The sequence below is a fragment of the Electrophorus electricus genome, chromosome 13, assembly GCF_041902795.1.
Source record: "Electrophorus electricus isolate QZ-2024a chromosome 13, ASM4190279v1, whole genome shotgun sequence".
Lineage (NCBI taxonomy): Eukaryota > Metazoa > Chordata > Actinopteri > Gymnotiformes > Gymnotidae > Electrophorus > Electrophorus electricus.
This window is the reverse complement of record NC_137509.1, coordinates 21,045,698-21,073,068: the sequence shown is the minus strand read 5'-3', so window position 1 is coordinate 21,073,068 and position 27,371 is coordinate 21,045,698. Positions and strand designations below refer to the sequence as shown.

The window sequence follows — 27,371 nt, the reverse complement described above, 5'->3', positions numbered from 1 at the left end:
TTATTAATCACTGCACTTCACATTTGAGCATGTCAGCTTGAAAGTAAATTAAAGTGATGCAAGAAAAGCATACAGCACCTGGTATTCCTAGGTAGGGTCCCACCTCAGTACTATCCAGGCCCAAACTTGCTTAGCTTTCAAGGTCAGATGAGATTGGGCGTTCTCAAGCTGGTGTGGCCGTAAGCCTTAAACACTTACTCAAATTGCCTAATCATAGCAAATATGATCAAAGACCAATCTGACAATTTTTTTTATTAATCCCTGCACTTGACATTCTAGAATGTTATCTTGAATGTAAATTAAATGATGCAATAAAAGCTTACAACATCTGGTATACGGAGGCACTAACAGACAGTTTTTTGATGAATCACTGCACTTCACATTCAGGCATGTGAGTTAGAGAGTAAATGAAAGTGATGCAAAAAAAACTTACAGCATCGGCTATTCCCAGGTGCTAACAGATAGTTTTTTTATTAATCACTGCACTTCACATTTGAGCATGTCAGCTTGAAAGTAAATTAAAGTGATGCAAGAAAAGCTTACATCACCTGGTATTCCTAGGTATGGTCCCACCTCAGTACTATACAGGCCCAAACTTGCTTAGTTTCCAAGGTCAGATGAGATTGGGCGTTCTCAAGCTGGTGTGGCCGTAAACCTTAAACACTTACTCAAATTGCCTAATCATAGCAAATATGATCAAAGACCAATCTGACAATTTTTTTTATTAATCCCTGCACTTGACATTCTAGAATGTTATCTTGAATGTAAATTAAATGATGCAATAAAAGCTTACAACATCTGGTATACGGAGGCACTAACAGACAATTTTTTGATGAATCACTGCACTTCACATTCAGGCATGTGAGTTGGAGAGTAAATGAAAGTGATGCAAAAAAAACGTACAACATCTGCTATTCCCACGTGCTAACAGATAGTTTGAGTTAATTATTCACTGCACTTCAAATTTGAACATGATAGCTTGAACATAAATTAAAGGGATGCAATACAATCTTACAGCACCTGCGATTCCCTGCTACTAAAATATTTCTATTTAATCTGTACACTTCACATACAAGCTTGTCAGTTGCAGAATAAAGTAAAGTGATGCAACAAAAACTTACAGCATCTGCTATTCCCAGGTGCTAACAGATAGTTTTTTTAATTAATCACTGCATTTCACATCCTAGCATGTCATCTTGACAGTAAATTAAAGTGATTCAAGAGAAGCTTACAGCATCTCGTAGTCCAAGGTGCTAACAGTTAGTTTTAGATGAATCACTGCACTTCACATTCAGGCATGTGAGTTGGAGAGTAAATGAAAGTGATGCAAAAAAAACTTACAGCATCGGCTATTCCCAGGTGCTAACAGATAGTTTTTTTTTATTAATCACTGCACTTCACATTTGAGCATGTCAGCTTGAAAGTAAATTAAAGTGATGCAAGAAAAGCTTACAGCACCTGGTATTCCTAGGTAGAGCCCCACCTCAGTACTATCCAGGCCCAAACTTGCTTAGCTTCCAAGGTCAGATGAGATTGGGCATTCTCAAGCTGGTGTGGCCGTAAGCCTTAATCACTTACTCAAATTGCTAATCATAGCAAATATGATCAAAGACCAATCTGACAATTTTTTTTATTAATCCCTGCACTTGACATTCTAGAATGTTATCTTGAATGTAAATTAAATGATGCAATAAAAGCTTACAACATCTGGTATATGGAGGCACTAACAGACAGTTTTTTGATGAATCACTGCACTTCACATTCAGGCATGTGAGTTGGAGAGTAAATGAAAGTGATGCAAAAAAAATGTACAGCATCTGCTATTCCCAGGTGCTATCAGATAGTTTGAGTTAATTATTCACTGCACTTCAAATTTGAACATGATAGCTTGAACATACATTAAAGGGATGCAATACAATCTTACAGCACCTGCTATTCCCTGGTACTAAAATATTTCTATTTAATCTGTACACTTCACTTACAAGCTTGTCAGTTGCAGATTAAAGTAAAGTGATGCAACAAAAACTTACAGCATCTGCTATTCCCAGGTGCTAACAGATAGTTTTTTTAATTAATCACTGCACTTCACATCCTAGCATGTCATCTTGAAAGTAAATTAAAGTGATGCAAGAGAAGCTTACCGCATCTCGTAGTCCAAGGTGCTAACAGACAGTTTTTGATGAATCACTGCACTTCACATTCAGGCATGTGAGTTGGAGAGTAAATGAAAGTGATGCAAAAAAAACTTACAGCATCGGCTATTCCCAGGTGCTAACAGATAGTTTTTTTTATTAATCACTGCACTTCACATTTGAGCATGTCAGCTTGAAAGTAAATTAAAGTGATGCAAGAAAAGCTTACAGCACCTGGTATTCCTAGGTAGGGTCCCACCTCAGTACTATCCAGGCCCAAACTTGCTTAGCTTCCAAGGTCAGATGAGATTGGGCGTTCTCAAGCTGGTGTGGCCGTAAGCCTTAAACACTTACTCAAATTGCCTAATCATAGCAAATATGATCAAAGACCAATCTGACAATTTTTTTTATTAATCCCTGCACTTGACATTCTAGAATGTTATCTTGAATGTAAATTAAATGATGCAATAAAAGCTTACAACATCTGGTATACGGAGGCACTAACAGACAGTTTTTTGATGAATCACTGCACTTCACATTCAGGCATGTGAGTTGGAGAGTAAATGAAAGTGATGCAAAAAAAACGTACAACATCTGCTATTCCCAGGTGCTAACAGATAGTTTGAGTTAATTATTCACTGCACTTCAAATTTGAACATGATAGCTTGAACATAAATTAAAGGGATGCAATACAATCTTACAGCACCTGCGATTCCCTGCTACTAAAATATTTCTATTTAATCTGTACACTTCACATACAAGCTTGTCAGTTGCAGATTAAAGTAAAGTGATGCAACAAAAACTTACAGCATCTGCTATTCCCAGGTGCTAACAGATAGTTTTTTTAATTAATCACTGCATTTCACATCCTAGCATGTCATCTTGACAGTAAATTAAAGTGATTCAAGAAAAGCTTACAGCATCTCGTAGTCCAAGGTGCTAACAGATAGTTTTTGATGAATCACTGCACTTCACATTCAGGCATGTGAGTTGGAGAGTAAATGAAAGTGATGCAAAAAAAACTTACAGCATCTGCTATTCCCAGGTGCTAACAGATAGTTTTTTTTATTAATCACTGCACTTCACATTTGAGCATGTCAGCTTGAAAGTAAATTAAAGTGATGCAATAAAAGCTTACAGCACCTGGTATTCCTAGGTAGGGTCCCACCTCAGTACTATCCAGGCCCAAACTTGCTTAGCTTCCAAGGTCAGATGAGATTGGGCGTTCTCAAGCTGGTGTGGCCGTAAGCCTTAAACACTTACTCAAATTTCCTAATCATAGCAAATATGATCAAAGACCAATCTGACAATTTTTTTTATTAATCCCTGCACTTGACATTCTAGAATGTTATCTTGAATGTAAATTAAATGATGCAATAAAAGCTTACAACATCTGGTATATGGAGGCACTAACAGACAGTTTTTTGATGAATCACTGCACTTCACATTCAGGCATGTGAGTTGGAGAGTAAATGAAAGTGATGCAAAAAAAATGTACAGCATCTGCTATTCCCAGGTGCTATCAGATAGTTTGAGTTAATTATTCACTGCACTTCAAATTTGAACATGATAGCTTGAACATACATTAAAGGGATGCAATACAATCTTACAGCACCTGCTATTCCCTGGTACTAAAATATTTCTATTTAATCTGTACACTTCACATACAAGCTTGTCAGTTGCAGATTAAAGTAAAGTGATGCAACAAAAACTTACAGCATCTGCTATTCCCAGGTGCTAACAGATAGTTTTTTTTATTAATCACTGCACTTCACATTTGAGCATGTCAGCTTGAAAGTAAATTAAAGTGATGCAATAAAAGCTTACAGCACCTGGTATTCCTAGGTAGGGTCCCACCTCAGTACTATCCAGGCCCAAACTTGCTTAGCTTCCAAGGTCAGATGAGATTGGGCGTTCTCAAGCTGGTGTGGCCGTAAGCCTTAAACACTTACTCAAATTTCCTAATCATAGCAAATATGATCAAAGACCAATCTGACAATTTTTTTTATTAATCCCTGCACTTGACATTCTAGAATGTTATCTTGAATGTAAATTAAATGATGCAATAAAAGCTTACAACATCTGGTATATGGAGGCACTAACAGACAGTTTTTTGATGAATCACTGCACTTCACATTCAGGCATGTGAGTTGGAGAGTAAATGAAAGTGATGCAAAAAAAAATGTACAGCATCTGCTATTCCCAGGTGCTATCAGATAGTTTGAGTTAATTATTCACTGCACTTCAAATTTGAACATGATAGCTTGAACATACATTAAAGGGATGCAATACAATCTTACAGCACCTGCTATTCCCTGGTACTAAAATATTTCTATTTAATCTGTACACTTCACATACAAGCTTGTCAGTTGCAGATTAAAGTAAAGTGATGCAACAAAAACTTACAGCATCTGCTATTCCCAGGTGCTAACAGATAGTTTTTTTAATTAATCACTGCACTTCACATCCTAGCATGTCATCTTGACAGTAAATTAAAGTGATTCAAGAAAAGCTTACAGCATCTCGTAGTCCAAGGTGCTAACAGATAGTTTTTGATGAATCACTGCACTTCACATTCAGGCATGTGAGTTGGAGAGTAAATGAAAGTGATGCAAAAAAAACTTACAGCATCGGCTATTCCCAGGTGCTAACAGATAGTTTTTTTTATTAATCACTGCACTTCACATTTGAGCATGTCAGCTTGAAAGTAAATTAAAGTGATGCAAGAAAAGCTTAAAGCACCTGGTATTCCTAGGTAGGGTCCCACCTCAGTACTATCCAGGCCTAAACTTGCTTAGCTTCCAAGGTCAGATGAGATTGGGCGTTCTCAAGCTGGTGTGGCCGTAAGCCTTAAACACTTACTCAAATTGCCTAATCATAGCAAATATGATCAAAGACCAATCTGACAATTTTTTTTATTAATCCCTGCACTTGACATTCTAGAATGTTATCTTGAATGTAAATTAAATGATGCAATAAAAGCTTACAACATCTGGTATACGGAGGCACTAACAGACAGTTTTTTGATGAATCACTGCACTTCACATTCAGGCATGTGAGTTGGAGAGTAAATGAAAGTGATGCAAAAAAAACGTACAGCATCTGCTATTCCCAGGTGCTAACAGATAGTTTGAGTTAATTATTCACTGCACTTCAAATTTGAACATGATAGCTTGAACATAAATTAAAGGGATGCAATACAATCTTACAGCACCTGCTATTCCCTGGTACTAAAATATTTCTATTTAATCTGTACACTTCACATACAAGCTTGTCAGTTGCAGATTAAAGTAAAGTGATGCAACAAAAACTTACAGCATCTGCTATTCCCAGGTGCTAACAGATAGTTTTTTTAATTAATCACTGCACTTCACATCCTAGCATGTCATCTTGACAGTAAATTAAAGTGATTCAAGAAAAGCTTACAGCATCTCGTAGTCCAAGGTGCTAACAGATAGTTTTTGATGAATCACTGCACTTCACATTCAGGCATGTGAGTTGGAGAGTAAATGAAAGTGATGCAAAAAAAACTTACAGCATCGGCTATTCCCAGGTGCTAACAGATAGTTTTTTTTATTAATCACTGCACTTCACATTTGAGCATGTCAGCTTGAAAGTAAATTAAAGTGATGCAAGAAAAGCTTAAAGCACCTGGTATTCCTAGGTAGGGTCCCACCTCAGTACTATCCAGGCCTAAACTTGCTTAGCTTCCAAGGTCAGATGAGATTGGGCGTTCTCAAGCTGGTGTGGCCGTAAGCCTTAAACACTTACTCAAATTGCCTAATCATAGCAAATATGATCAAAGACCAATCTGACAATTTTTTTTATTAATCCCTGCACTTGACATTCTAGAATGTTATCTTGAATGTAAATTAAATGATGCAATAAAAGCTTACAACATCTGGTATACGGAGGCACTAACAGACAGTTTTTTGATGAATCACTGCACTTCACATTCAGGCATGTGAGTTGGAGAGTAAATGAAAGTGATGCAAAAAAAACGTACAGCATCTGCTATTCCCAGGTGCTAACAGATAGTTTGAGTTAATTATTCACTGCACTTCAAATTTGAACATGATAGCTTGAACATAAATTAAAGGGATGCAATACAATCTTACAGCACCTGCTATTCCCTGGTACTAAAATATTTCTATTTAATCTGTACACTTCACATACAAGCTTGTCAGTTGCAGATTAAAGTAAAGTGATGCAACAAAAACTTACAGCATCTGCTATTCCCAGGTGCTAACAGATAGTTTTTTTAATTAATCACTGCACTTCACATCCTAGCATGTCATCTTGAAAGTAAATTAAAGTGATGCAAGAGAAGGTTACAGCATCTCGTAGTCCAAGGTGCTAACAGATAGATTTTTGAGGAATCACTGCACTTCACATTCAGGCATGTGAGTTGGAGAGTAAATGAAAGTGATGCAAAAAAAACTTACAGCATCTGCTATTCCCAGGTGCTAACAGATAGTTTTTTTTATTAATCACTGCACTTCACATTTGAGCATGTCAGCTTGAAAGTAAATTAAAGTGATGCTATAAAAGCTTACAGCACCTGGTATTCCTAGGTAGGGTCCCACCTCAGTACTATCCAGGCCCAAACTTGCTTAGCTTCCAAAGTCAGATGAGATTGGGCGTTCTCAAGCTGGTGTGGCCGTAAGCCTTAAACACTTACTCAAATTTCCTAATCATAGCAAATATGATCAAAGACCAATCTGACAATTTTTTTTATTAATCCCTGCACTTGACATTCTAGAATGTTATCTTGAATGTAAATTAAATGATGCAATAAAAGCTTACAACATCTGGTATACGGAGGCACTAACAGACAGTTTTTTGATGAATCACTGCACTTCACATTCAGGCATGTGAGTTGGAGAGTAAATGAAAGTGATGCAAAAAAAACGTACAGCATCTGCTATTCCCAGGTGCTAACAGATAGTTTGAGTTAATTATTCACTGCACTTCAAATTTGAACATGATAGCTTGAACATAAATTAAAGGGATGCAATACAATCTTACAGCACCTGCTATTCCCTGGTACTAAAATATTTCTATTTAATCTGTACACTTCACATACAAGCTTGTCAGTTGCAGATTAAAGTAAAGTGATGCAAAAAAAACTTACAGCATCTGCTATTCCCAGGTGCTAACAGATAGTTTTTTTAATTAATCACTGCACTTCACATCCTAGCATGTCATCTTGAAAGTAAATTAAAGTGATGCAAGAGAAGGTTACAGCATCTTGTAGTCCAAGGTGCTAACAGATAGATTTTTGAGGAATCACTGCACTTCACATTCAGGCATGTGAGTTGGAGAGTAAATGAAAGTGATGCAAAAAAAACTTACAGCATCTGCTATTCCCAGGTGCTAACAGATAGTTTTTTTAATTAATCACTGCATTTCACATCCTAGCATGTCATCTTGACAGTAAATTAAAGTGATGCAAGAGAATCTTACAGCATCTCGTAGTCCAATGTGCTAACATATAGTTTTTTGATGAATCACTGCACTTCACATTCAGGCATGTGATTTGGAGAGTAAATGAAAGTGATGCAAAAAAAACTTACAGCATCTGCTATTCCCAGGTGCTAACAGATAGTTTGAGTTAATTATTCACTGCACTTCAAATTTGAACATGATAGCTTGAACATAAATTAAAGGGATGCAATACAATATTACAGCACCTGCTATTCCCTGGTACTAAAATATTTCTATTTAATCTGTACACTTCACATACAAGCTTGTCAGTTGCAGATTAAAGTAAAGTGATGCAACAAAAACTTACAGCATTTGCTATTCCCACGTGCTAACAGATAGTTTTTTTAATTAATCACTGCACTTCACATCCTAGCATGTCATCTTGAAAGTAAATTAAAGTGATGCAAGAGAAGCTTACAGCATCTCGTAGTCCAAGGTGCTAACAGATAGATTTTTGAGGAATCACTGCAGTTCACATTCAGGCATGTGAGTTGGAGAGTAAATGAAAGTGATGCAAAAAAAACTTACAGCATCTGCTATTCCCAGGTGCTAACAGATAGTTTTTTTTATTAATCACTGCACTTCACATTTGAGCATGTCAGCTTGAAAGTAAATTAAAGTGATGCAAGAAAAGCTTACAGCACCTGGTATTCCTAGGTAGGGTCCCACCTCAGTACTATCCAGGCCCAAACTTGCTTAGCTTCCAAGGTCAGATGAGATTGGGCATTCTCAAACTGGTGTGGCCGTAAGCCTTAAACACTTACTCAAATTGCCTAATCATAGCAAATATGATCAAAGACCAATCTGACAATTTTTTTTATTAATCCCTGCAATTGACATTCTAGAATGTTATCTTGAATGTAAATTAAATGATGCAATAAAAGCTTACAACATCTGGTATACGGAGGAAGTAACAGACAGTTTTTTGATGAATCACTGCACTTCACATTCAGGCACGTGAGTTGGAGAGTAAATGAAAGTGATGCAAAAAAAACTTACAGCATCTGCTATTCCCAGGTGCTAACAGATAGTTTTTTTTATTAATCACTGCACTTCACATTTGAGCATGTCAGCTTGAAAGTAAATTAAAGTGATGCAAGAAAAGCTTACAGCACCTGGTATTCCTAGGTAGGGTCCCACCTCAGTAGTATCCAGGCCCAAACTTGCTTAGCTTCCAAGGTCAGATGAGATTGGGCATGCTCAAACTGGTGTGGCCGTAAGCCTCAAACACTTACTCAAATTGCCTAATCATAGCAAATATGATCAAAGACCAATCTGACAATTTTTTTTATTAATCCCTGCACTTGACATTCTAGAATGTTATCTTGAATGTAAATTAAATGAAACAATAAAAGCTTACAACATCTGGTATACGGAGGCACTAACAGACAGTTTTTTGATGAATCACTGCACTTCACATTCAGGCATGTGAGTTGGAGAGTAAATGAAAGTGATGCAAAAAAAACTTACAGCATCTGCTATTCCCAGGTGCTAACAGATAGTTTTTTATATTAATCACTGCACTTCACATTTGAGCATGTCAGCTTGAAAGTAAATTAAAGTGATGCAAGAAAAGCTTACAGCACCTGGTATTCCTAGGTAGGGTCCCACCTCAGTACTATCCAGGCCCAAACTTGCTTAGCTTCCAAGGTCAGAGGAGATTGGGCGTTCTCAAGCTGGTGTGGCCGTAAGCCTTCAACACTTACTCAAATTGCCTAATCATAGCAAATATGATCAAAGACCAATCTGACAATTTTTTTTATTAATCCCTGCACTTGACGTTCTAGAATGTTATCTTGAATGTAAATTAAATGATGCAATAAAAGCTTACAACATCTTGTATACGGAGGCACTAACAGACAGTTTTTTGATGAATCACTGCACTTCACATTCAGGCATGTGAGTTGGAGAGTAAATGAAAGTGATGCAAAAAAAACTTACAAAATCTGCTATTCCCAGGTGCTAACAGATAGTTTGAGTTAATTATTCACTGCACTTCAAATTTGAACATGATAGCTTGAAAATAAATTAAAGGGATGCAAACAATCTTACAGCACCTGCTATTCCCTGGTACTAAAATATTTCTATTTAATCTGTACACTTCACATACAAGCTTGTCAGTTGCAGATTAAAGTAAAGTGATGCAACAAAAACTTACAGCATCTGCTATTCCCAGGTGCTAACAGATAGTTTTTTTAATTAATCACTGCACTTCACATCCTAGCATGTCATCTTGAAAGTAAATTAAAGTGATGCAAGAGAAGCTTACAGCATCTCGTAGTCCAAGGTGCTAACAGATAGATTTTTGAGGAATCACTGCACTTCACATTCAGGCATGTGAGTTGGAGAGTAAATGAAAGTGATGCAAAAAAAACTTACAGCATCTGCTATTCCCAGGTGCTAACAGATAGTTTTTTTTATTAATCACTGCACTTCACATTTGAGCATGTCAGCTTGAAAGTAAATTAAAGTGATGCAAGAAAAGCTTACAGCACCTGGTATTCCTAGGTAGGGTCCCACCTCAGTACTATTCAGGCCCAAACTTGCTTAGCTTCCAAGGTCAGATGAGATTGGGCGTTCTCAAGCTGGTGTGGCCGTAAGCCTTAAACACTTACTCAAATTGCCTAATCATAGCAAATATGATCAAAGACCAATCTGACAATTTTTTTTATTAATCCCTGCACTTGTCATTCTAGAATGTTATCTTGAATGTAATTAAATGATGCAATAAAAGCTTACAATACGGAGCTGGTATGCTGAGGCACTAATTATTCACTGCACTTCAAATTTGAACATGATAGCTTGAACATAAATTAAAGGGATGCAAACAATCTTACAGCACCTGCTATTCCCTGGTACTAAAATATTTCTATTTAATCTGTACACTTCACATACAAGCTTGTCAGTTGCAGATTAAAGTAATGTGATGCGACAAAAACTTACAGCATCTGCTATTCCCAGGTGCTAACAGATAGTTTTTTTAATTAATCACTGCATTTCACATCCTAGCATGTCATCTTGACAGTAAATTAATGTGATGCAAGAGAAGCTTACAGCATCTCGTAGTCCAATGTGCTAACATATAGTTTTTTGATGAATCACTGCACTTCACATTCAGGCATGTGAGTTGGAGAGTAAATGAAAGTGATGCAAAAAAAACTTACAGCATCTGCTATTCCCAGGTGCTAACAGATAGTTTGAGTTAATTATTCACTGCACTTCAAATTTGAACATGATAGCTTGAACATAAATTAAAGGGATGCAATACAATCTTACAGCACCTGCTATTCCCTGGTACTAAAATATTTCTATTTAATCTGTACACTTCACATACAAGCTTGTCAGTTGCAGATTAAAGTAAAGTGATGCAACAAAAACTTACAGCATTTGCTATTCCCAGGTGCTAACAGATAGTTTTTTTAATTAATCACTGCACTTCACATCCTAGCATGTCATCTTGAAAGTAAATTAAAGTGATGCAAGAGGAGCTTACAGCATCTCGTAGTCCAAGGTGCTAACAGATAGATTTTTGAGGAATCACTGCACTTCACATTCAGGCATGTGAGTTGGAGAGTAAATGAAAGTGATGCAAAAAAAACTTACAGCATCTGCTATTCCCAGGTGCTAACAGATAGTTTTTTTTATTAATCACTGCACTTCACATTTGAGCATGTCAGCTTGAAAGTAAATTAATGTGATGCAAGAAAAGCTTACAGCACCTGGTATTCCTAGGTAGGGTCCCACCTCAGTACTATCCAGGCCCAAACTTGCTTAGCTTCCAAGGTCAGATGAGATTGGGCATTCTCAAGCTGGTGTGGCCGTAAGACTTCAACACTTACTCAAATTGCCTAATCATAGCAAATATGATCAAAGACCAATCTGACAATTTTTTTTATTAATCCCTGCACTTGACATTCTAGAATGGTATCTTGAATGTAAATTAAATGATGCAATAAAAGCTTACAACATCTGGTATACGGAGGCACTAACAGAAAGTTTTTTGATGAATCACTGCACTTCACATTCAGGCATGTGAGTTGGAGAGTAAATGAAAGTGATGCAAAAAAAACTTACAGCATCTGCTATTCCCAGGTGCTAACAGATAGTTTGAGTTAATTATTCACTGCACTTCAAATTTGAACATGATAGCTTGAACATAAATTAAAGGGATGCAATACAATCTTACAGCACCTGCTATTCCCTGGTACTAAAATATTTCTATTTAATCTGTACACTTCACATACAAGCTTGTCAGTTGCAGATTAAAGTAAAGTGATGCAACAAAAACTTACAGCATTTGCTATTCCCACGTGCTAACAGATAGTTTTTTTAATTAATCACTGCACTTCACATCCTAGCATGTCATCTTGAAAGTAAATTAAAGTGATGCAAGAGAAGCTTACAGCATCTCGTAGTCCAAGGTGCTAACAGATAGATTTTTGAGGAATCACTGCAGTTCACATTCAGGCATGTGAGTTGGAGAGTAAATGAAAGTGATGCAAAAAAAACTTACAGCATCTGCTATTCCCAGGTGCTAACAGATAGTTTTTTTTATTAATCACTGCACTTCACATTTGAGCATGTCAGCTTGAAAGTAAATTAAAGTGATGCAAGAAAAGCTTACAGCACCTGGTATTCCTAGGTAGGGTCCCACCTCAGTACTATCCAGGCCCAAACTTGCTTAGCTTCCAAGGTCAGATGAGATTGGGCATTCTCAAACTGGTGTGGCCGTAAGCCTTAAACACTTACTCAAATTGCCTAATCATAGGAAATATGATCAAAGACCAATCTGACAATTTTTTTTATTAATCCCTGCAATTGACATTCTAGAATGTTATCTTGAATGTAAATTAAATGATGCAATAAAAGCTTACAACATCTGGTATACGGAGGAAGTAACAGACAGTTTTTTGATGAATCACTGCACTTCACATTCAGGCACGTGAGTTGGAGAGTAAATGAAAGTGATGCAAAAAAAACTTACAGCATCTGCTATTCCCAGGTGCTAACAGATAGTTTTTTTTATTAATCACTGCACTTCACATTTGAGCATGTCAGCTTGAAAGTAAATTAAAGTGATGCAAGAAAAGCTTACAGCACCTGGTATTCCTAGGTAGGGTCCCACCTCAGTAGTATCCAGGCCCAAACTTGCTTAGCTTCCAAGGTCAGATGAGATTGGGCATGCTCAAACTGGTGTGGCCGTAAGCCTCAAACACTTACTCAAATTGCCTAATCATAGCAAATATGATCAAAGACCAATCTGACAATTTTTTTTATTAATCCCTGCACTTGACATTCTAGAATGTTATCTTGAATGTAAATTAAATGATACAATAAAAGCTTACAACATCTGGTATACGGAGGCACTAACAGACAGTTTTTTGATGAATCACTGCACTTCACATTCAGGCATGTGAGTTGGAGAGTAAATGAAAGTGATGCAAAAAAAACTTACAGCATCTGCTATTCCCAGGTGCTAACAGATAGTTTTTTATATTAATCACTGCACTTCACATTTGAGCATGTCAGCTTGAAAGTAAATTAAAGTGATGCAAGAAAAGCTTACAGCACCTGGTATTCCTAGGTAGGGTCCCACCTCAGTACTATCCAGGCCCAAACTTGCTTAGCTTCCAAGGTCAGAGGAGATTGGGCGTTCTCAAGCTGGTGTGGCCGTAAGCCTTCAACACTTACTCAAATTGCCTAATCATAGCAAATATGATCAAAGACCAATCTGACAATTTTTTTTATTAATCCCTGCACTTGACGTTCTAGAATGTTATCTTGAATGTAAATTAAATGATGCAATAAAAGCTTACAACATCTTGTATACGGAGGCACTAACAGACAGTTTTTTGATGAATCACTGCACTTCACATTCAGGCATGTGAGTTGGAGAGTAAATGAAAGTGATGCAAAAAAAACTTACAAAATCTGCTATTCCCAGGTGCTAACAGATAGTTTGAGTTAATTATTCACTGCACTTCAAATTTGAACATGATAGCTTGAAAATAAATTAAAGGGATGCAAACAATCTTACAGCACCTGCTATTCCCTGGTACTAAAATATTTCTATTTAATCTGTACACTTCACATACAAGCTTGTCAGTTGCAGATTAAAGTAAAGTGATGCAACAAAAACTTACAGCATCTGCTATTCCCAGGTGCTAACAGATAGTTTTTTTAATTAATCACTGCACTTCACATCCTAGCATGTCATCTTGAAAGTAAATTAAAGTGATGCAAGAGAAGCTTACAGCATCTCGTAGTCCAAGGTGCTAACAGATAGATTTTTGAGGAATCACTGCACTTCACATTCAGGCATGTGAGTTGGAGAGTAAATGAAAGTGATGCAAAAAAAACTTACAGCATCTGCTATTCCCAGGTGCTAACAGATAGTTTTTTTTATTAATCACTGCACTTCACATTTGAGCATGTCAGCTTGAAAGTAAATTAAAGTGATGCAAGAAAAGCTTACAGCACCTGGTATTCCTAGGTAGGGTCCCACCTCAGTACTATTCAGGCCCAAACTTGCTTAGCTTCCAAGGTCAGATGAGATTGGGCGTTCTCAAGCTGGTGTGGCCGTAAGCCTTAAACACTTACTCAAATTGCCTAATCATAGCAAATATGATCAAAGACCAATCTGACAATTTTTTTTATTAATCCCTGCACTTGTCATTCTAGAATGTTATCTTGAATGTAATTAAATGATGCAATAAAAGCTTACAATACGGAGCTGGTATGCTGAGGCACTAATTATTCACTGCACTTCAAATTTGAACATGATAGCTTGAACATAAATTAAAGGGATGCAAACAATCTTACAGCACCTGCTATTCCCTGGTACTAAAATATTTCTATTTAATCTGTACACTTCACATACAAGCTTGTCAGTTGCAGATTAAAGTAATGTGATGCGACAAAAACTTACAGCATCTGCTATTCCCAGGTGCTAACAGATAGTTTTTTTAATTAATCACTGCATTTCACATCCTAGCATGTCATCTTGACAGTAAATTAATGTGATGCAAGAGAAGCTTACAGCATCTCGTAGTCCAATGTGCTAACATATAGTTTTTTGATGAATCACTGCACTTCACATTCAGGCATGTGAGTTGGAGAGTAAATGAAAGTGATGCAAAAAAAACTTACAGCATCTGCTATTCCCAGGTGCTAACAGATAGTTTGAGTTAATTATTCACTGCACTTCAAATTTGAACATGATAGCTTGAACATAAATTAAAGGGATGCAATACAATCTTACAGCACCTGCTATTCCCTGGTACTAAAATATTTCTATTTAATCTGTACACTTCACATACAAGCTTGTCAGTTGCAGATTAAAGTAAAGTGATGCAACAAAAACTTACAGCATTTGCTATTCCCAGGTGCTAACAGATAGTTTTTTTAATTAATCACTGCACTTCACATCCTAGCATTTCATCTTGAAAGTAAATTAAAGTGATGCAAGAGGAGCTTACAGCATCTCGTAGTCCAAGGTGCTAACAGATAGATTTTTGAGGAATCACTGCACTTCACATTCAGGCATGTGAGTTGGAGAGTAAATGAAAGTGATGCAAAAAAAACTTACAGCATCTGCTATTCCCAGGTGCTAACAGATAGTTTTTTTTATTAATCACTGCACTTCACATTTGAGCATGTCAGCTTGAAAGTAAATTAATGTGATGCAAGAAAAGCTTACAGCACCTGGTATTCCTAGGTAAGGTCCCACCTCAGTACTATCCAGGCCCAAACTTGCTTAGCTTCCAAGGTCAGATGAGATTGGGCATTCTCAAGCTGGTGTGGCCGTAAGACTTCAACACTTACTCAAATTGCCTAATCATAGCAAATATGATCAAAGACCAATCTGACAATTTTTTTTATTAATCCCTGCACTTGACATTCTAGAATGGTATCTTGAATGTAAATTAAATGATGCAATAAAAGCTTACAACATCTGGTATACGGAGGCACTAACAGAAAGTTTTTTGATGAATCACTGCACTTCACATTCAGGCATGTGAGTTGGAGAGTAAATGAAAGTGATGCAAAAAAAACTTACAGCATCTGCTATTCCCAGGTGCTAACAGATAGTTTGAGTTAATTATTCACTGCACTTCAAATTTGAACATGATAGCTTGAACATAAATTAAAGGGATGCAATACAATCTTACAGCACCTGCTATTCCCTGGTACTAAAATATTTCTATTTAATCTGTACACTTCACATACAAGCTTGTCAGTTGCAGATTAAAGTAAAGTGATGCAACAAAAAATTACAGCATTTGCTATTCCCACGTGCTAACAGATAGTTTTTTTAATTAATCACTGCACTTCACATCCTAGCATGTCATCTTGAAAGTAAATTAAAGTGATGCAAGAGAAGCTTACAGCATCTCGTAGTCCATGGTGCTAACAGATAGATTTTTGAGGAATCACTGCACTTCACATTCAGGCATGTGAGTTGGAGAGTAAATGAAAGTGATGCAAAAAAAACTTACAGCATCTGCTATTCCCAGGTGCTAACAGATAGTTTTTTATATTAATCACTGCACTTCACATTTGAGCATGTCAGCTTGAAAGTAAATTAAAGTGATGCAAGAAAAGCTTACAGCACCTGGTATTCCTAGGTAGGGTCCCACCTCAGTACTATCCAGGCCCAAACTTGCTTAGCTTCCAAGGTCAGAGGAGATTGGGCATTCTCAAACTGGTGTGGCCGTAAGCCTTAAACACTTACTCAAATTGCCTAATCATAGCAAATATGATCAAAGACCAATCTGACAATTTTTTTTATTAATCCCTGCAATTGACATTCTAGAATGTTATCTTGAATGTAAATTAAATGATGCAATAAAAGCTTACAACATCTGGTATACGGAGGAACTAACAGACAGTTTTTTGATGAATCACTGCACTTCACATTCAGGCACGTGAGTTGGAGAGTAAATGAAAGTGATGCAAAAAAAACTTACAGCATCTGCTATTCCCAGGTGCTAACAGATAGTTTTTTTTATTAATCACTGCACTTCACATTTGAGCATGTCAGCTTGAAAGTAAATTAAAGTGATGCAAGAAAAGCTTACAGCACCTGGTATTCCTAGGTAGGGTCCCACCTCAGTAGTATCCAGGCCCAAACTTGCTTAGCTTCCAAGGTCAGATGAGATTGGGCATGCTCAAACTGGTGTGGCCGTAAGCCTCAAACACTTACTCAAATTGCCTAATCATAGCAAATATGATCAAAGACCAATCTGACAATTTTTTTTATTAATCCCTGCACTTGACATTCTAGAATGTTATCTTGAATGTAAATTAAATGATGCAATAAAAGCTTACAACATCTGGTATACGGAGGCACTAACAGACAGTTTTTTGATGAATCACTGCACTTCACATTCAGGCATGTGAGTTGGAGAGTAAATGAAAGTGATGCAAAAAAAACTTACAGCATCTGCTATTCCCAGGTGCTAACAGATAGTTTTTTATATTAATCACTGCACTTCACATTTGAGCATGTCAGCTTGAAAGTAAATTAAAGTGATGCAAGAAAAGCTTACAGCACCTGGTATTCCTAGGTAGGGTCCCACCTCAGTACTATCCAGGCCCAAACTTGCTTAGCTTCCAAGGTCAGATGAGATTGGGCGTTCTCAAGCTGGTGTGGCCGTAAGCCTTAAACACTTACTCAAATTGCCTAATCATAGCAAATATGATCAAAGACCAATCTGACAATTTTTTTTATTAATCCCTGCACTTGACGTTCTAGAATGTTATCTTGAATGTAAATTAAATGATGCAATAAAAGCTTACAACATCTTGTATACGGAGGCACTAACAGACAGTTTTTTGATGAATCACTGCACTTCACATTCAGGCATGTGAGTTGGAGAGTAAATGAAAGTGATGCAAAAAAAACTTACATCATCTGCTATTCCCAGGTGCTAACAGATAGTTTGAGTTAATTATTCACTGCACTTCAAATTTGAACATGATAGCTTGTAAATAAATTAAAGGGATGCAAACAATCTTACAGCACCTGCTATTCCCTGCTACTAAAATATTTCTATTTAATCTGTACACTTCACATACAAGCTTGTCAGTTGCAGATTAAAGTAAAGTGATGCAACAAAAACTTACAGCATCTGCTATTCCCAGGTGCTAACAGATAGTTTTTTTAATTAATCACTGCACTTCACATCCTAGCATGTCATCTTGAAAGTAAATTAAAGTGATGCAAGAGAAGCTTACAGCATCTCGTAGTCCAAGGTGCTAACAGATAGATTTTTGAGGAATCACTGCACTTCACATTCAGGCATGTGAGTTGGAGAGTAAATGAAAGTGATGCAAAAAAAACTTACAGCATCTGCTATTCCCAGGTGCTAACAGATAGTTTTTTTTATTAATCACTGCACTTCACATTTGAGCATGTCAGCTTGAAAGTAAATTAAAGTGATGCAAGAAAAGCTTACAGCACCTGGTATTCCTAGGTAGGGTCCCACCTCAGTACTATTCAGGCCCAATCTTGCTTAGCTTCCAAGGTCAGATGAGATTGGGCGTTCTCAAGCTGGTGTGGCCGTAAGCCTTAAACACTTACTCAAATTGCCTAATCATAGCAAATATGATCAAAGACCAATCTGACAATTTTTTTTATTAATCCCTGCACTTGACATTCTAGAATGTTATCTTGAATGTAATTAAATGATGCAATAAAAGCTTACAATACGGAGCTGGTATACGGAGGCACTAATTATTCACTGCACTTCAAATTTGAACATGATAGCTTGAACATAAATTAAAGGGATGCAAACAATCTTACAGCACCTGCTATTCCCTGGTACTAAAATATTTCTATTTAATCTGTACACTTCACATACAAGCTTGTCAGTTGCAGATTAAAGTAAAGTGATGCAACAAAAACTTACAGCATCTGCTATTCCCAGGTGCTAACAGATAGTTTTTTTAATTAATCACTGCACTTCACATCCTAGCATGTCATCTTGAAAGTAAATTAAAGTGATGCAAGAGAAGCTTACAGCATCTCGTAGTCCAAGGTGCTAACAGATAGATTTTTGAGGAATCACTGCACTTCACATTCAGGCATGTGAGTTGGAGAGTAAATGAAAGTCATGCAAAAAAAACTTACAGCATCTGCTATTCCCAGGTGCTAACAGATAGTTTTTTTTATTAATCACTGCACTTCACATTTGAGCATGTCAGCTTGAAAGTAAATTAAAGTGATGCAAGAAAAGCTTACAGCACCTGGTATTCCTAGGTAGGGTCCCACCTCAGTACTATTCAGGTCCAAACTTGCTTAGCTTCCAAGGTCAGATGAGATTGGGCGTTCTCAAGCTGGTGTGGCCGTAAGCCTTAAACAATTACTCAAATTGCCTAATCATAGCAAATATGATCAAAGACCAATCTGACAATTTTTTTTATTAATCCCTGCACTTGACATTCTAGAATGTTATCTTGAATGTAATTAAATGATGCAATAAAAGCTTACAATACGGAGCTGGTATACTGAGGCACTAATTATTCACTGCACTTCAAATTTGAACATGATAGCTTGAACATAAATTAAAGGGATGCAAACAATCTTACAGCACCTGCTATTCCCTGGTACTAAAATATTTCTATTTAATCTGTACACTTCACATACAAGCTTGTCAGTTGCAGATTAAAGTAAAGTGATGCAACAAAAACTTACAGCATCTGCTATTCCCAGGTGCTAACAGATAGTTTTTTTAATTAATCACTGCATTTCACATCCTAGCATGTCATCTTGACAGTAAATTAAAGTGATGCAAGAGAAGCTTACAGCATCTCGTAGTCCAATGTGCTAACATATAGTTTTTTGATGAATCACTGCACTTCACATTCAGGCATGTAGGTTGGAGAGTAAATGAAAGTGATGCAAAAAAAAACTTACAGCATCTGCTATTCCCAGGTGCTAACAGATAGTTTGAGTTAATTATTCACTGCACTTCAAATTTGAACATGATAGCTTGAACATAAATTAAAGGGATGCAATACAATCTTACAGCACCTGCTATTCCCTGGTACTAAAATATTTCTATTTAATCTGTACACTTCACATACAAGCTTGTCAGTTGCAGATTAAAGTAAAGTGATGCAACAAAAACTTACAGCATTTGCTATTCCCAGGTGCTAACAGATAGTTTTTTTAATTAATCACTGCACTTCACATCCTAGCATGTCATCTTGAAAGTAAATTAAAGTGATGCAAGAGAAGCTTACAGCATCTCGTAGTCCAAGGTGCTAACAGATAGATTTTTGAGGAATCACTGCACTTCACATTCAGGCATGTGAGTTGGAGAGTAAATGAAAGTGATGCAAAAAAAACTTACAGCATCTGCTATTCCCAGGTGCTAACAGATAGTTTTTTTTATTAATCACTGCACTTCACATTTGAGCATGTCAGCTTGAAAGTAAATTAAAGTGATGCAAGAAAAGCTTACAGCACCTGGTATTCCTAGGTAGGGTCCCACCTCAGTACTATTCAGGCCCAAACTTGCTTAGCTTCCAAGGTCAGATGAGATTGGGCGTTCTCAAGCTGGTGTGGCCGTAAGCCTTAAACACTTACTCAAATTGCCTAATCATAGCAAATATGATCAAAGACCAATCTGACAATTTTTTTTATTAATCCCTGCACTTGACATTCTAGAATGTTATCTTGAATGTAATTAAATGATGCAATAAAAGCTTACAATACGGAGCTGGTATACGGAGGCACTAATTATTCACTGCACTTCAAATTTGAACATGATAGCTTGAACATAAATTAAAGGGATGCAAACAATCTTACAGCACCTGCTATTCCCTGGTACTAAAATATTTCTATTTAATCTGTACACTTCACATACAAGCTTGTCAGTTGCAGATTAAAGTAAAGTGATGCAACAAAAACTTACAGCATTTGCTATTCCCAGGTGCTAACAGATAGTTTTTTTAATTAATCACTGCACTTCACATCCTAGCATGTCATCTTGAAAGTAAATTAAAGTGATGCAAGAGAAGCTTACAGCATCTCGTAGTCCAAGGTGCTAACAGATAGATTTTTGAGGAATCACTGCACTTCACATTCAGGCATGTGAGTTGGAGAGTAAATGAAAGTGATGCAAAAAAAACTTACAGCATCTGCTATTCCCAGGTGCTAACAGATAGTTTTTTTTATTAATCACTGCACTTCACATTTGAGCATGTCAGCTTGAAAGTAAATTAAAGTGATGCAAGAAAAGCTTACAGCAACTGGTATTCCTAGGTAGGGTCCCACCTCAGTACTATTCAGGCCCAAACTTGCTTAGCTTCCAAGGTCAGATGAGATTGGGCGTTCTCAAGCTGGTGTGGCCGTAAGCCTTAAACACTTACTCAAATTGCCTAATCATAGCAAATATGATCAAAGACCAATCTGACAATTTTTTTTATTAATCCCTGCACTTGACATTCTAGAATGTTATCTTGAATGTAATTAAATGATGCAATAAAAGCTTACAATACGGAGCTGGTATACTGAGGCACTAATTATTCACTGCACTTCAAATTTGAACATGATAGCTTGAACATAAATTAAAGGGATGCAAACAATCTTACAGCACCTGCTATTCCCTGGTACTAAAATATTTCTATTTAATCTGTACACTTCACATACAAGCTTGTCAGTTGCAGATTAAAGTAAAGTGATGCAACAAAAACTTACAGCATCTGCTATTCCCAGGTGCTAACAGATAGTTTTTTTAATTAATCACTGCATTTCACATCCTAGCATGTCATCTTGACAGTAAATTAAAGTGATGCAAGAGAAGCTTACAGCATCTCGTAGTCCAATGTGCTAACATATAGTTTTTTGATGAATCACTGCACTTCACATTCAGGCATGTAGGTTGGAGAGTAAATGAAAGTGATGCAAAAAAAAACTTACAGCATCTGCTATTCCCAGGTGCTAACAGATAGTTTGAGTTAATTATTCACTGCACTTCAAATTTGAACATGATAGCTTGAACATAAATTAAAGGGATGCAATACAATCTTACAGCACCTGCTATTCCCTGGTACTAAAATATTTCTATTTAATCTGTACACTTCACATACAAGCTTGTCAGTTGCAGATTAAAGTAAAGTGATGCAACAAAAACTTACAGCATTTGCTATTCCCAGGTGCTAACAGATAGTTTTTTTAATTAATCACTGCACTTCACATCCTAGCATGTCATCTTGAAAGTAAATTAAAGTGATGCAAGAGAAGCTTACAGCATCTCGTAGTCCAAGGTGCTAACAGATAGATTTTTGAGGAATCACTGCACTTCACATTCAGGCATGTGAGTTGGAGAGTAAATGAAAGTGATGCAAAAAAAACTTACAGCATCTGCTATTCCCAGGTGCTAACAGATAGTTTTTTTTATTAATCACTGCACTTCACATTTGAGCATGTCAGCTTGAAAGTAAATTAAAGTGATGCAAGAAAAGCTTACAGCACCTGGTATTCCTAGGTAGGGTCCCACCTCAGTACTATTCAGGCCCAAACTTGCTTAGCTTCCAAGGTCAGATGAGATTGGGCGTTCTCAAGCTGGTGTGGCCGTAAGCCTTAAACACTTACTCAAATTGCCTAATCATAGCAAATATGATCAAAGACCAATCTGACAATTTTTTTTATTAATCCCTGCACTTGACATTCTAGAATGTTATCTTGAATGTAATTAAATGATGCAATAAAAGCTTACAATACGGAGCTGGTATACGGAGGCACTAATTATTCACTGCACTTCAAATTTGAACATGATAGCTTGAACATAAATTAAAGGGATGCAAACAATCTTACAGCACCTGCTATTCCCTGGTACTAAAATATTTCTATTTAATCTGTACACTTCACATACAAGCTTGTCAGTTGCAGATTAAAGTAAAGTGATGCAACAAAAACTTACAGCATTTGCTATTCCCAGGTGCTAACAGATAGTTTTTTTAATTAATCACTGCACTTCACATCCTAGCATGTCATCTTGAAAGTAAATTAAAGTGATGCAAGAGAAGCTTACAGCATCTCGTAGTCCAAGGTGCTAACAGATAGATTTTTGAGGAATCACTGCACTTCACATTCAGGCATGTGAGTTGGAGAGTAAATGAAAGTGATGCAAAAAAAACTTACAGCATCTGCTATTCCCAGGTGCTAACAGATAGTTTTTTTTATTAATCACTGCACTTCACATTTGAGCATGTCAGCTTGAAAGTAAATTAAAGTGATGCAAGAAAAGCTTACAGCAACTGGTATTCCTAGGTAGGGTCCCACCTCAGTACTATTCAGGCCCAAACTTGCTTAGCTTCCAAGGTCAGATGAGATTGGGCGTTCTCAAGCTGGTGTGGCCGTAAGCCTTAAACACTTACTCAAATTGCCTAATCATAGCAAATATGATCAAAGACCAATCTGACAATTTTTTTTATTAATCCCTGCACTTGACATTCTAGAATGTTATCTTGAATGTAATTAAATGATGCAATAAAAGCTTACAATACGGAGCTGGTATACTGAGGCACTAATTATTCACTGCACTTCAAATTTGAACATGATAGCTTGAACATAAATTAAAGGGATGCAAACAATCTTACAGCACCTGCTATTCCCTGGTACTAAAATATTTCTATTTAATCTGTACACTTCACATACAAGCTTGTCAGTTGCAGATTAAAGTAAAGTGATGCAACAAAAACTTACAGCATCTGCTATTCCCAGGTGCTAACAGATAGTTTTTTTAATTAATCACTGCATTTCACATCCTAGCATGTCATCTTGACAGTAAATTAAAGTGATGCAAGAGAAGCTTACAGCATCTCGTAGTCCAATGTGCTAACATATAGTTTTTTGATGAATCACTGCACTTCACATTCAGGCATGTAGGTTGGAGAGTAAATGAAAGTGATGCAAAAAAAACTTACAGCATCTGCTATTCCCAGGTGCTAACAGATAGTTTGAGTTAATTATTCACTGCATTTCAAATTTGAACATGATAGCTTGAACATAAATTAAAGGGATGCAATACAATCTTACAGCACCTGCTATTCCCTGGTACTAAAATATTTCTATTTAATCTGTACACTTCACATACAAGCTTGTCAGTTGCAGATTAAAGTAAAGTGATGCAACAAAAACTTACAGCATCTGCTATTCCCAGGTGCTAACAGATAGTTTTTTTTATTAATCACTGCACTTCACATTTGAGCATGTCAGCTTGAAAGTAAATTAAAGTGATGCAAGAAAAGCTTACAGCACCTGGTATTCCTAGGTAGGGTCCCACCTCAGTACTATTCAGGCCCAAACTTGCTTAGCTTCCAAGGTCAGATGAGATTGGGCGTTCTCAAGCTGGTGTGGCCGTAAGCCTTAAACACTTACTCAAATTGCCTAATCATAGCAAATATGATCAAAGACCAATCTGACAATTTTTTTTATTAATCCCTGCACTTGACATTCTAGAATGTTATCTTGAATGTAATTAAATGATGCAATAAAAGCTTACAATACGGAGCTGGTATACGGAGGCACTAATTATTCACTGCACTTCAAATTTGAACATGATAGCTTGAACATAAATTAAAGGGATGCAAACAATCTTACAGCACCTGCTATTCCCTGGTACTAAAATATTTCTATTTAATCTGTACACTTCACATACAAGCTTGTCAGTTGCAGATTAAAGTAAAGTGATGCAACAAAAACTTACAGCATCTGCTATTCCCAGGTGCTAACAGATAGTTTTTTTAATTAATCACTGCATTTCACATCCTAGCATGTCATCTTGACAGTAAATTAAAGTGATGCAAGAGAAGCTTACAGCATCTCGTAGTCCAATGTGCTAACATATAGTTTTTTGATGAATCACTGCACTTCACATTCAGGCATGTAGGTTGGAGAGTAAATGAAAGTGATGCAAAAAAAACTTACAGCATCTGCTATTCCCAGGTGCTAACAGATAGTTTGAGTTAATTATTCACTGCACTTCAAATTTGAACATGATAGCTTGAACATAAATTAAAGGGATGCAATACAATCTTACAGCACCTGCTATTCCCTGGTACTAAAATATTTCTATTTAATCTGTACACTTCACATACAAGCTTGTCAGTTGCAGATTAAAGTAAAGTGATGCAACAAAAACTTACAGCATTTGCTATTCCCAGGTGCTAACAGATAGTTTTTTTTATTAATCACTGCACTTCACATTTGAGCATGTCAGCTTGAAAGTAAATTAAAGTGATGCAAGAAAAGCTTACAGAACCTGGTATTCCTAGGTAGGGTCCCACCTCAGTACTATTCAGGCCCAAACTTGCTTAGCTTCCAAAGTCAGATGAGATTGGGCGTTCTCAAGCTGGTGTGGCCGTAAGCCTTAAACACTTACTCAAATTGCCTAATCATAGCAAATATGATCAAAGACCAATCTGACAATTTTTTTTATTAATCCCTGCACTTGACATTCTAGAATGTTATCTTGAATGTAATTAAATGATGCAATAAAAGCTTACAATACGGAGCTGGTATACGGAGGCACTAATTATTCACTGCACTTCAAATTTGAACATGATACCTTGAACATAAATTAAAGGGATGCAAACAATCTTACAGCACCTGCTATTCCCTGGTACTAAAATATTTCTATTTAATCTGTACACTTCACATACAAGCTTGTCAGTTGCAGATTAAAGTAAAGTGATGCAACAAAAACTTACAGCATCTGCTATTCCCAGGTGCTAACAGATAGTTTTTTTAATTAATCACTGCATTTCACATCCTAGCATGTCATCTTGACAGTAAATTAAAGTGATGCAAGAGAAGCTTACAGCATCTCGTAGTCCAATGTGCTAACATATAGTTTTTTGATGAATCACTGCACTTCACATTCAGGCATGTAGGTTGGAGAGTAAATGAAAGTGATGCAAAAAAAACTTACAGCATCTGCTATTCCCAGGTGCTAACAGATAGTTTGAGTTAATTATTCACTGCACTTCAAATTTGAACATGATAGCTTGAACATAAATTAAAGGGATGCAATACAATCTTACAGCACCTGCTATTCCCTGGTACTAAAATATTTCTATTTAATCTGTACACTTCACATACAAGCTTGTCAGTTGCAGATTAAAGTAAAGTGATGCAACAAAAACTTACAGCATCTGCTATTCCCAGGTGCTAACAGATAGTTTTTTTAATTAATCACTGCATTTCACATCCTAGCATGTCATCTTGAAAGTAAATTGAAGGGATGCAAGAGAAGCTTACAGCATCTCGTAGTCCAAGGTGCTAACAGATAGATTTTTGAGGAATCACTGCACTTCACATTCAGGCATGTGAGTTGGAGAGTAAATGAAAGTGATGCAAAAAAAACTTACAGCATCTGCTATTCCCAGGTGCTAACAGATAGTTTTTTTTATTAATCACTGCACATCACATTTGAGCATGTCAGCTTGAAAGTAAATTAAAGTGATGCAAGAAAAGCTTACAGCACCTGGTATTCCTAGGTAGGGTCCCACCTCAGTAGTATCCAGGCCCAAACTTGCTTAGCTTCCAAGGTCAGATGAGATTGGGCTTGCTCAAACTGGTGTGGCCGTAAGCCTTAAACACTTACTCAAATTGCCTAATCATAGCAAATATGATCAAAGACCAATCTGACAATTTTTTTTATTAATCCCTGCACTTGACATTCTAGAATGTTATCTTGAATGTAAATTAAATGATGCAATAAAAGCTTACAACATCTGGTATACGGAGGCACTAACAGACAGTTTTTTGATGAATCACTGCACTTCACATTCAGGCATGTAGGTTGGAGAGTAAATGAAAGTGATGCAAAAAAAACTTACAGCATCTGCTATTCCCAGGTGCTAACAGATAGTTTGAGTTAATTATTCACTGCACTTCAAATTTGAACATGATAGCTTGAACATAAATTAAAGGGATGCAATACAATCTTACAGCACCTGCTATTCCCTGGTACTAAAATATTTCTATTTAATCTGTACACTTCACATACAAGCTTGTCAGTTGCAGATTAAAGTAAAGTGATGCAACAAAAACTTACAGCATTTGCTATTCCCAGGTGCTAACAGATAGTTTTTTTAATTAATCACTGCACTTCACATCCTAGCATGTCATCTTGAAAGTAAATTGAAGGGATGCAAGAGAAGCTTACAGCATCTCGTAGTCCAAGGTGCTAACAGATAGATTTTTGAGGAATCACTGCACTTCACATTCAGGCATGTGAGTTGGAGAGTAAATGAAAGTGATGCAAAAAAAACTTACAGCATCTGCTATTCCCAGGTGCTAACAGATAGTTTTTTTTATTAATCACTGCACTTCACATTTGAGCATGTCAGCTTGAAAGTAAATTAAAGTGATGCAAGAAAAGCTTACAGCACCTGGTATTCCTAGGTAGGGTCCCACCTCAGTACTATCCAGGCCCAAACTTGCTTAGCTTCCAAGGTCAGAGGAGATTGGGCATTCTCAAGCTGGTGTGGCCGTAAGCCTTAAACACTTACACAAATTGCCTAATCATAGCAAATATGATCAAAGACCAATCTGACAATTTTTTTTATTAATCCCTGCACTTGACATTCTAGAATGTTATCTTGATTGTAAATTAAATGATGCAATAAAAGCTTACAATACGGAGCTGGTATACGGAGGCAATAACAGACAGTTTTTTGATGAATCACTGCACTTCACATTCAGGCATGTGAGTTGGAGAGTAAATGAAAGTG

At 36.8% G+C, this 27,371-nt stretch overlaps 4 non-coding genes and 28 pseudogenes across 4 annotated transcripts; all 32 read right to left on the bottom strand.

Annotated features, from left to right (window-relative positions):
• Positions 1–66: 66 nt before the first annotated feature.
• Positions 67–185, bottom strand: LOC145649280 (5S ribosomal RNA; annotated as a pseudogene).
• A 351-nt stretch (positions 186–536) lies between these two features.
• On the bottom strand, positions 537–655 carry LOC145645096 (5S ribosomal RNA; annotated as a pseudogene).
• Positions 656–1,446: 791 nt separating this feature from the next.
• LOC145647329 (5S ribosomal RNA) lies at positions 1,447–1,565 on the bottom strand (annotated as a pseudogene).
• Positions 1,566–2,354: 789 nt separating this feature from the next.
• LOC145649356 (5S ribosomal RNA) lies at positions 2,355–2,473 on the bottom strand. Its single transcript, XR_014116574.1, has one exon. It is a non-coding gene; the product is annotated as a 5S ribosomal RNA (ribosomal RNA).
• Positions 2,474–3,263: 790 nt separating this feature from the next.
• LOC145649345 (5S ribosomal RNA) lies at positions 3,264–3,382 on the bottom strand. Its single transcript, XR_014116573.1, has one exon. It is a non-coding gene; the product is annotated as a 5S ribosomal RNA (ribosomal RNA).
• A 570-nt stretch (positions 3,383–3,952) lies between these two features.
• LOC145649334 (5S ribosomal RNA) lies at positions 3,953–4,071 on the bottom strand. Its single transcript, XR_014116572.1, has one exon. It is a non-coding gene; the product is annotated as a 5S ribosomal RNA (ribosomal RNA).
• Positions 4,072–4,862: 791 nt separating this feature from the next.
• On the bottom strand, positions 4,863–4,981 carry LOC145650576 (5S ribosomal RNA; annotated as a pseudogene).
• A 790-nt stretch (positions 4,982–5,771) lies between these two features.
• LOC145650575 (5S ribosomal RNA) lies at positions 5,772–5,890 on the bottom strand (annotated as a pseudogene).
• A 791-nt stretch (positions 5,891–6,681) lies between these two features.
• Positions 6,682–6,800, bottom strand: LOC145648244 (5S ribosomal RNA; annotated as a pseudogene).
• A 1,451-nt stretch (positions 6,801–8,251) lies between these two features.
• Positions 8,252–8,370, bottom strand: LOC145648406 (5S ribosomal RNA; annotated as a pseudogene).
• A 352-nt stretch (positions 8,371–8,722) lies between these two features.
• Positions 8,723–8,841, bottom strand: LOC145650506 (5S ribosomal RNA; annotated as a pseudogene).
• A 352-nt stretch (positions 8,842–9,193) lies between these two features.
• On the bottom strand, positions 9,194–9,312 carry LOC145648210 (5S ribosomal RNA; annotated as a pseudogene).
• Positions 9,313–10,102: 790 nt separating this feature from the next.
• Positions 10,103–10,221, bottom strand: LOC145646718 (5S ribosomal RNA; annotated as a pseudogene).
• Positions 10,222–11,326: 1,105 nt separating this feature from the next.
• On the bottom strand, positions 11,327–11,445 carry LOC145648806 (5S ribosomal RNA; annotated as a pseudogene).
• Positions 11,446–12,236: 791 nt separating this feature from the next.
• On the bottom strand, positions 12,237–12,355 carry LOC145648405 (5S ribosomal RNA; annotated as a pseudogene).
• A 352-nt stretch (positions 12,356–12,707) lies between these two features.
• LOC145650505 (5S ribosomal RNA) lies at positions 12,708–12,826 on the bottom strand (annotated as a pseudogene).
• A 352-nt stretch (positions 12,827–13,178) lies between these two features.
• Positions 13,179–13,297, bottom strand: LOC145648209 (5S ribosomal RNA; annotated as a pseudogene).
• A 790-nt stretch (positions 13,298–14,087) lies between these two features.
• Positions 14,088–14,206, bottom strand: LOC145646717 (5S ribosomal RNA; annotated as a pseudogene).
• A 1,105-nt stretch (positions 14,207–15,311) lies between these two features.
• LOC145649913 (5S ribosomal RNA) lies at positions 15,312–15,430 on the bottom strand (annotated as a pseudogene).
• Positions 15,431–16,221: 791 nt separating this feature from the next.
• LOC145649867 (5S ribosomal RNA) lies at positions 16,222–16,340 on the bottom strand (annotated as a pseudogene).
• Positions 16,341–16,692: 352 nt separating this feature from the next.
• Positions 16,693–16,811, bottom strand: LOC145650504 (5S ribosomal RNA; annotated as a pseudogene).
• Positions 16,812–17,163: 352 nt separating this feature from the next.
• On the bottom strand, positions 17,164–17,282 carry LOC145649323 (5S ribosomal RNA). Its single transcript, XR_014116571.1, has one exon. It is a non-coding gene; the product is annotated as a 5S ribosomal RNA (ribosomal RNA).
• A 790-nt stretch (positions 17,283–18,072) lies between these two features.
• Positions 18,073–18,191, bottom strand: LOC145648348 (5S ribosomal RNA; annotated as a pseudogene).
• A 666-nt stretch (positions 18,192–18,857) lies between these two features.
• LOC145647988 (5S ribosomal RNA) lies at positions 18,858–18,976 on the bottom strand (annotated as a pseudogene).
• Positions 18,977–20,082: 1,106 nt separating this feature from the next.
• Positions 20,083–20,201, bottom strand: LOC145646716 (5S ribosomal RNA; annotated as a pseudogene).
• Positions 20,202–20,867: 666 nt separating this feature from the next.
• LOC145649681 (5S ribosomal RNA) lies at positions 20,868–20,986 on the bottom strand (annotated as a pseudogene).
• Positions 20,987–22,092: 1,106 nt separating this feature from the next.
• On the bottom strand, positions 22,093–22,211 carry LOC145646715 (5S ribosomal RNA; annotated as a pseudogene).
• A 666-nt stretch (positions 22,212–22,877) lies between these two features.
• Positions 22,878–22,996, bottom strand: LOC145649680 (5S ribosomal RNA; annotated as a pseudogene).
• An 884-nt stretch (positions 22,997–23,880) lies between these two features.
• LOC145646714 (5S ribosomal RNA) lies at positions 23,881–23,999 on the bottom strand (annotated as a pseudogene).
• An 884-nt stretch (positions 24,000–24,883) lies between these two features.
• On the bottom strand, positions 24,884–25,002 carry LOC145650369 (5S ribosomal RNA; annotated as a pseudogene).
• A 1,105-nt stretch (positions 25,003–26,107) lies between these two features.
• On the bottom strand, positions 26,108–26,226 carry LOC145643628 (5S ribosomal RNA; annotated as a pseudogene).
• A 791-nt stretch (positions 26,227–27,017) lies between these two features.
• Positions 27,018–27,136, bottom strand: LOC145649191 (5S ribosomal RNA; annotated as a pseudogene).
• Between the last annotated feature and the right edge of the window lie 235 nt (positions 27,137–27,371).